This window comes from Sphaerodactylus townsendi, linkage group LG05, assembly GCF_021028975.2.
Source record: "Sphaerodactylus townsendi isolate TG3544 linkage group LG05, MPM_Stown_v2.3, whole genome shotgun sequence".
NCBI classification, from domain to species: domain Eukaryota; kingdom Metazoa; phylum Chordata; class Lepidosauria; order Squamata; family Sphaerodactylidae; genus Sphaerodactylus; species Sphaerodactylus townsendi.
In genome coordinates this window covers 1,191,439-1,199,858 of record NC_059429.1, presented here as the reverse complement: position 1 = coordinate 1,199,858, position 8,420 = coordinate 1,191,439, and the positions used below count along the sequence as shown (strand labels likewise).

General features: G+C 50.8%; 1 protein-coding gene across 2 annotated transcripts in view; it reads left to right on the top strand.

Annotated features, from left to right (window-relative positions):
* Positions 1 to 8,420, top strand: part of NCAN (neurocan) — a 308,547-nt gene that overhangs the window by 141,200 nt on the left and 158,927 nt on the right. The gene's annotated exons all lie outside the window — the stretch shown is intronic.

Sequence of the window (8,420 nt, the reverse complement as noted above, 5' to 3'; positions counted from 1 at the left end):
GCTTCCTGTTTCCTGCAGCTGGTGGCGATTCTTAAAGAGACACTATCCAAAAAGTTTGCAAGCTACATTCAATTTCTTAATAAAGAATCCCATCTGGGTCTATCCTATTCCTGGCCACCAGATGGCGGAGGTGGAGCACACCTAAGACAAACGGAGCCAATGCGAAGATCTTTTGTGTTAGCCAATGAGTGTCTCTGGTGATCCCGCACAGCAAACGTATAGCGGGTTGCACTCGTTATGAAGGAACCCGTTTTCCTTTTCCCCGTGCACACGCGGACTGTTCAGGCAGCCACTGGAGCCCACGGAAACAATCCAGATAGCTGTTAAACATTGCATGGAGACACTTCTCTTTTTTTAATTTCCTGCAACACATGCATAGCTGCGCAGGCACACAGCTGCGCAGATTATCCCACAATGCAATCGGATGCACCTGCATAGCTGCGCATGTGCAAGACACAAAATAAAAGAAAAAAGAAAGAGGGGCCTCCTTTGAACAGCAGGGCAATGATGGTCATGTGGCTGCAGTTGGGTCATACTCACTAAGATGGGGGGAACACCTGCTTGGGGGGCTTTGCACCCTCAGAGAATCCCTCAGAGGATCTGTGCACAACCTGCCGGGTGACCTGCACAGAATGGCAGGTGGATTCTCCCTGATGGTGGACGGCACGGAACTTACAGTGAAGGGGGGCGGGGGAAGGGAGGGAAATAAAGGGCCGCCGGCCTGACCGTTTGTGTGGGGGTGGCTCCAACCTGGGATTTTGGAAAAGGATTGCTGGATTAGCAATTTTCAAAAATCTCGAATTAAGGAAAATAAATGGGGCAAACTTGTTTGGGGGATGGGAGTGCAGGGGTGGGATTGAGCAGGTTCGCACCACTTTGGCAGAACCAGTTGTTAAAATAGTGCTTGTGAACAGCCAGTTGTTAAATTATTTGAATCCCACCACTGGACGGGACCTGTGTGAAGTCCCCCCGCCCCAAACGGTTTGTATTGCACCCTATACCTGTTATATTTGCCCTGTGTAGAACCTGCCTATGATAATCTCTTATTGTATTGTCGAAGACTTTCACGGCCGGAATCATTAGGGTGTTGTGGGTTTTCTGGGCTGTATGGCCGTGTTCCAGTAGCATTTTCTCCTGACGCTTTGCCTGCATCTGTGGCTGGCATCTTCAGAGGAGCCTCTGAAGGCCCTGGGGAGGGCAGAAGCTGGCCTGCAGGGAGACGAGGGGGGGGGCAGGGCACCGCAGCAGATACCCAGCAGGGGAAAGGCCTCACATGCCATGGGACAGGCTGGGCATGCTGGCGCAATCCCCTGGCAGGAGAGAGGCCTCCCAGCCCCACATTCGGGGATCGCACCAGTGTGCAAGGCCGGGCCCAGGCTCATGGCTGGGAGGTCTCTCCCTCACTGGGTATCTGCCAGGTGCCCTGCCCCCCTTGCCTCCCTGCAGGCCGGCTTCTGCCCTCCCCAGGGCTGGGGAGGACAGGAGGCGGCCTGCAGGGAGGCAAGGAGGCTCAGATGGGCACAGCAGCAGCAGAATGGCTGAGGAGCCGGCCTGCCACTGCAGTGCCCATTCGAGCTGCCCTCGAGCCCTGCCCTTGAGCGCAGGGGAGGGGCACAGGAGGCCACCCAGAGCAGGTGTTGTCTCCGGGCGCCATTCCCCCCCCCCCCGATATGCCTCTGGCCCAAAGGGTCATCTGGCAACCCTAAGTCAGTGGCGTAGCTACCATGGGACAGGGGGTGCGCGTCGCACCGGGGGTGCGCCTGGGGGGCAGCAAAAATGTATTTTTTAGATTTTTAGTGTTTTTACTTTGTCGACCAGCAGGGGATGTAGTTTTTAGGAAGCGGCACCAAAATTTCAGGATATTGTCCGGCGACACTCCTGCTGATACCGGCCAAGTTTGGTGAAGTTTGGTTCAGAAGGTGCCCCATCCCCCATTGTTTCCAATGGGAGCTAATAATAGATGGGGCTACCTTTTTGAGAGCCCACACCTTTGGACCCCCTTAACCAAACTTCACCAAACCTGGGAGGTATTATCAGGAGAGTCTCCTAAAAATACTCTGACATTTTGATGCCACTAGCCTAAAAACTACACCCCCTGCAGGCTGAAATCAGAAAAAACACTAAAAAATACAAAAAACCCAAACGAACTTCGATTTTGCACTGGGCTCCATTTCCCCTAGCCTCTGCCCTAAGTGGAAACCATCAAAAGATGTACAGATAAGTCGGCCATGAAAGACTTTCTTGGTAATAACCAACATCTTGAATTGAATTCCAAACCTAATTGGTCGTGGTAATAGTGGAGCCATCTGCACCCTCTCTGATAGTTGTTGAGCTGTAGGATTTGGCTGTAGCTGGAGTTTCTGAGTTGCCTTCAAGGGCAGACATTTGAAGAAGACCAGGCGTCACTGAGTAGCCGCTGCCACCACAAGATGGCTGCTGCGGGGAAGGAGCTAATTAATAAATATTGTGAGGCTCTAACCAGTGTTAAACGGTTGCTGGAAGGATACTTGAAATGTGATTTGTAAGTATTAATTCTTATGACCCTGGGCTGGATCCAGCAATGTGTGAGGAGAAAGGAAAAAGTAATTGATGTCTTGCCACTTGTGCGCGTAGCAGCACAAACAGCAACGCATAGTACATCAGTATTATTTAAATCAAAAATAGCAGCATAATGAAGGAGCAGTAATTTCTAAATGATTTGTTTTTGTTTGGGAAACAAAAGGAAGCCCTGTAAAATTATGGAAAGCTACTATTCTTCCCCACTCTTCGAGGACTGGTTTTAAGGTTGCATTTGAGCTTCCGTCCCTTCCAGTATGGAAGCCGGGCTCACCTCCCTGCACCAAGGTTCATGTGAATTAATATATAGCTGTCGCTACAGAATTAAGACTAGCAAGCAGATAATGCTAAAAGATACACCATGTCCATTGTTCCTTTAAAAAGAAAAAGGTCTGCATAAACCATCAATGACAAGATCTTGAGTTGGATATGATGCAGTGTGAGATGAGTCTGATAAACATCATGTAAGTGGAGTAGTTCCCACAAGTTTAAAGAATTATTTATGGACCAGCAGTAAAGCCCATTGCAGGGGAGATGCAAAGAGCCCCAGCCGAAGGTCGAAGAGGAAGCATCTCCCCCCCGGAAGGAGAGAAGTAGCCTGGGTGGGGGAAGAGTGGGAAAGGGACTGTTGGGGTGGGGGGAGGGTTGAGAGGTGTGGCTAGGGGTGGGGGAGTGTGGAATGTCGATAGTTGGGGTGGGAGAGGAGGGGGGTAGGGGATGCCCTTGCTGGGCCTGCTGGACCCAGCGCAGGTTGGAGAGAGGGAGGGAGGGTGGGTGTGGGTGGGGCCACATTTGCCAGGCCTGCTTGACTAGCACGGTTTCAGGGCTTTGGTCCCTGTGCATCCTGCACACTAATTGGCTAAGGGTTTGCCTTTGGACACTCAGACCCTTAGCAAATTATGCATAAAGTCTAGCAGTAAAGCCTGTTTTGTGTGGAAGTAAAATGGGCTCTAGACGAGGGGGGAAGGTGGCAGGGGACTGGGTGGCATTGTGGCACTTTTCCTGCCCACCCACCTTCTCTGCCCCCGCTGCCATTTCTTCCAGCCTCTCCCTTCCTCCACCTTACTTCTCACTTCACCCACCACTCATAGGTGAAGCTACAAGGGGACGGAGGGGGCGCTTTGCACCGGGCACATGCTGGGCCTCCCCCCCCCCCCCGAAAATCACCCCATATCAGGAGGCCTGTTATTATGGGGATTTTGCTATTGCTGCTTTCTGTATGCTGGGGGTGGAGGAATGGGTTAATTGCTTTCTAACTGACTTTCAACTGTCTTCTGTATGATGTTATGCTGTACCAGGTGCTGCCCAAGGTCAGTGTCCGGCCGTTTTCACTGTTATCTCTTTCACAGTTCCTTTTGGGCGCGCTTTCCCAGGATAGGGGGATTCAGTCTGCTTTAACTACTGGGTTTTGCGCAGGCAAACCTCAGTTCTGGCATGACCAGAGAAGATCCTCAATACTCAATAAACTACTGTTCTTTTACATGAGTTTGTTTCAGGTTTTGGGATTCTGACACCCCCAACCCTTCCCCCGACCCCCCTGACGCCCCCTTTTGCGCCACCCCCCCTTAGTTCTTAGTTTCAGATTTAGTTTCAGGCTGAAAAGTGACCTGTTCTGTTCAGGCTAAAATGGGCCCTTGTGGAACTACATGACCTAGGAGACCTTGTGAGCCCCACAGGCTCCTGAGTAGTGTAGTTCCCACCAGGACTTTTTTCAGCCTGAACTGAACAGGCCGCTTTTCAACCTGAAACTAAGCCTGAAACGAAGAACTAAGGTAAGTGGGGGAAGCAGTGTGTGTGTGTGGGGGGGGGGGCAGAAACGCAGAGTCCGCACCGGGTGCAGTTTGGCCCAGCTACGCCTCTGCCACCACTTCTTCAAAAGTGAGTTTGTCTTGATGTCTGAGGGTGAGGAGAGGATGGGCAGGAGAATGGGGAGGCTTCTGGCGGGCCCAGAAGGGGGGTGGGTGGCTGGCCGGCCCCTATGCCTTGCCAGGCCATTTTGGTCTTTGGGAGGGGGCGGGTGGGCTGGGTGTGTGGCAGGCTGTCCAGGGTGGGAGGGTGGGAGAGGGTGGGTGAGGGAGCAGAGATGCTTGGGCTGAGTCTGGCTGGGAGGGCGGTTGGCTGCCTGTGCCTTGCCAGGCCTGGCTTGGTCTCTGGGGGTTGGGAGAGGGTGGGGGAATTGGAAGGGTGCCGTCAGTACCGGCAGGTCAGCAGGCAGCAAGCGGCCACCGCTCCACCCGTCCGGCTTCCCACCAATCGGTGCGCAGGGCTCACTTCCGTGGCTGACAGTGAGTCACGTGCGCCAATCGGTGGGGAGTGAGTCGACACGACATTCCAACCTTTAGTGAATTATGTATAAGGATATTTATTGACACTGTTGTAAATGTTTCAAGTAATTTTTATGTCGCTGTTTGGAATAATCTTACTTGTTAGTCGCCCTGAGTTTGACTTTGTGCCGAGAAAGGGTGGGATAGTAAATCTAATGAAATAAATCGATAAAAAATATTTTGTATGCTGATTATACTATAATATGTTCCCTATCATAAACAGCTAACAGGGTAAGTTATGGACGGTGTCAACCCTGACTCAATATCTTTCGGGTTCAAATCACACCTCATTGATAAACTACGTGGCTTTTGGGGAAGCTACCATCTTTCTACTGTAACAGTCTCCCCCTCTCCATATTACAGTGGCCTGCCTCATAGAGCTGTCACACAAATGTGAAATGTTTCAAGCTCTTCACTGAAGCACAATATGAAATCCTAAGACTTGGTCACTGACTGGCTTTGGCCCCACCACCGCCCTTCAGAGAAATCAAATGCTGGACGGGCAGAGGCGTAGCTCCAAGGGGATGGGGGGGGGTGCATGACGCACCAGGGGCGCACCCCTGTGGGGGTGTGGCGAGGGCGTTCCGGGGCTGTGCCAGGGGCGTTCCAGGGCGGGGGTGTTCTGGGGTGGGGCGGGGGTGGAGGATGCCCCAGTGCCCCAGGCACTTTCCCCCTTTGCTACACCTCTGTGGATGGGGGAGGGGGACATTCACCACTGCTGCAGGTGCCCCTGCCAGAAGCAGTTCACCCATAACCAACCTGCATCTTGACGGTCTGGAAATCAGTTGTAATTCCATGTCTCCAGCCCCCAACTGGAGGTTGGCAGCCCTATGAACAAGCTGGGAACTCTTCGAAAATGAAAACAAATCTCCACCGCCCGCCCACCCCACCCCCCCTTTGATTCAGCCTTGCAATATGTTGGAGATGGTTTGGCCGTCATATCCTGAATCTTTTCCAGTGTTATTTATCTACAGGAATTCCCACCCAAGTTGCAGAACGCCAGCCTCAAAGGAACCGGAGGCCAAATCCAGAATGGTGGCTGATGGGTGGAGCCTGAGGGGATTCGGAAGACTGGGCGGATCTCCAGATGTTCATGAACTATAATTCCCATCTGTAAGTTATGGAGCCTTCCCACACCTGGGGGGCAGGGGGCAATTCAGGCTTTGGGCTCTGACACAAGTTTCTTAAATATGGTTTTATTGATTGGGCCAAAACTGCACTTATGTTTGGAAACTTTCTCTCCTTTTCTGGCCAGGGATCTAAATTGATAATTTATGTTTCTCAAATTAGCATGTTATCATTCTTTGTTCTCTCTCTCCAGCAGCTCTGAATGAGGGACACGTGTTTTCCAGAGGGTTTGTCCCCATCTGCCACAGTCAGTATAATGATAATTGAACTTTTGCCTTTCTGGTGTGCACGTGGATCCTTCTTTTTCATCTTTGGCTGTTCCTCACAAAGAGACAGTAAAACTGTACAATGGAGTGAATCCTGGAGATTGATGACAGCTCAATAAAACAGAGAATGACAGGACAGCAGAATTGTTGGTATTTGCAAGTGTCTGTCACAATTCAGTTACTAAGGGGTTAACTGCCTGTAAATAAGCTGCTGAGGTCACTGTTCTGTGACCTGGTCTATTGATTAGCCATTGGTCAGTCAGATCACCATTGCTTACATGTTAGTAAGTAGGTATAGCTGAAGTTATAAAGTTACCGTACCTGTTTTCTTTGTTCACCACACATGTTCAGAGCCAAGAAAGGTGAGAAAGCAGATAGAAAGCAAGATGATGATGATGAAGAAGAGTTTGGATTTATATTCTCCCCTTTCTCACATGTAAGGAGACTCAAAGGGGCTGAAAATCTCCTTTCCCTTCCCCCCTCACAACAAACACCCTGTGAGGTGAGTGGGGCTGAGAGAGCTCAGAAGAACTGTGACTAGCCCAAGGTCACCCAGCTGGCATGTGTTAGAGTGCACAAGCTAATCTGGTTCCCCAGATAAGCCTCCCTACAGTTCAAGTGGCAGAGCAGGGAATCAAACCTGGTTCCTCCACATTAGAATGCACCTGCTCTTAACCACTACACCACTGCTGCCGCCTGCTCTAGATGTAGCCCTAGATTATAATTACTACTGTAAATATGTAACAGAGCAGGACAGCATTTGTTGTTTTATTCCACGTAGCCCTTCCTTTAAGCTAGTAAACTACTTTTAGACAAAAAGCAACTCAAGATATCTCTGGCTACCTTTCTTTTCCCACATCAGACTGTTTCCGCATCTCTGCTACTAAGTATCTCTATTGAATATTTTCACCTGGAAGAATGAAAGACGCGGAGAGAAAGCGGGGGTGGTGGTGGTGGGGGGGTGTTCTCATCTTGCATCACATTTACGTGTGGTGAGCAATGACCCAAGCGCTCCCTGGTGTTGCTCAAGTCCAGCTCTGGCTCCCCCCTCCCCACCCTAAGTGGAAACAGCCATCGTGAAATGCCCCCTGGAGGTCCAGCAATAGCAGGAATGTTTGCCAGCTCTGCAACTCTCCAATTGGCCGGGTCATTCAAGGTACTGCACAAAATTACTTCCTGTCCCCTTGGCCCATCCTTGCTTCCTTCATGGTTGATGCCACTGCTGGCTTCGACAGACGAGGAAATGGGGGCTGCGGCCTGCAGTAGCTGTCCTCAGACTACTTGCATAGGAGGAGGAGGAGGAGGAGGAGAAAGGTGCCACTGGAAGGAATGAAACACTAAGCCACTAGGCCCCTGTTTGACCCTGCCATGTGGTGTAGTGGTTTAGAGCAGGTGCACTCTAACCTGGAGAACCAGGTTTGATTCCCTGCTCTGCCACTTGAGCTGTGGAAGCTAATCTGGTGAATAGCTTGTGCACTCCAACACATGCCAGCTGGGTGACCTTGGGCTAGTCACAGTTCTTCAGAGCTCTTTCAGCCCCACCCACTTCACAGTGTGTTTGTTGTGAGTGGGGAACAGAAAGGAGATTGTAAGCCCCTTTGAATCTCCTTATAGAAGAGGAAGGGGGGATATAAATCCAAACTCCTCCTCCTCCTCCTCCTGTCTCCTGTCTGGGATGTGGGAACCAGTCTCTTCTTATTCCCCCTCCTTGCTGTACTTCTGTTTTTCCGCTTTGCTTCTCAGGCCTTATCAGCTCACTAGACACTGCTGTTGTAGCTCAGTCAGTAGTGTGGAATGTAGGTTGTTTTGACCCTGGTTGGGGGGAGGTGGTTTCTTCTTCCCCAGACTGTGGGACTAGAAGGGTGCTATTCCCCCCTGAGAACTGATAGGCAGGGGTGGTGTGATGTGACTTGGGGAATGACGTGGGGTAAAATCGTGGCTGCAATACTGGCTATGCTTAGTTCTGGCAGCATAAGTTTAAATGCTTATTCCTGAGGCTGTTTCATAATTTTAAAAAGTCAACTGAATCCAGAGTCTTGTTACTGAACAGTCCAGGTGCACGACACTGCAGTTGTACCAAGAGTCTGTCCTGTGGCATTTTAGCACTCCTGAAGATCATATTTGCACACCAGAAGAAAGAATCTTG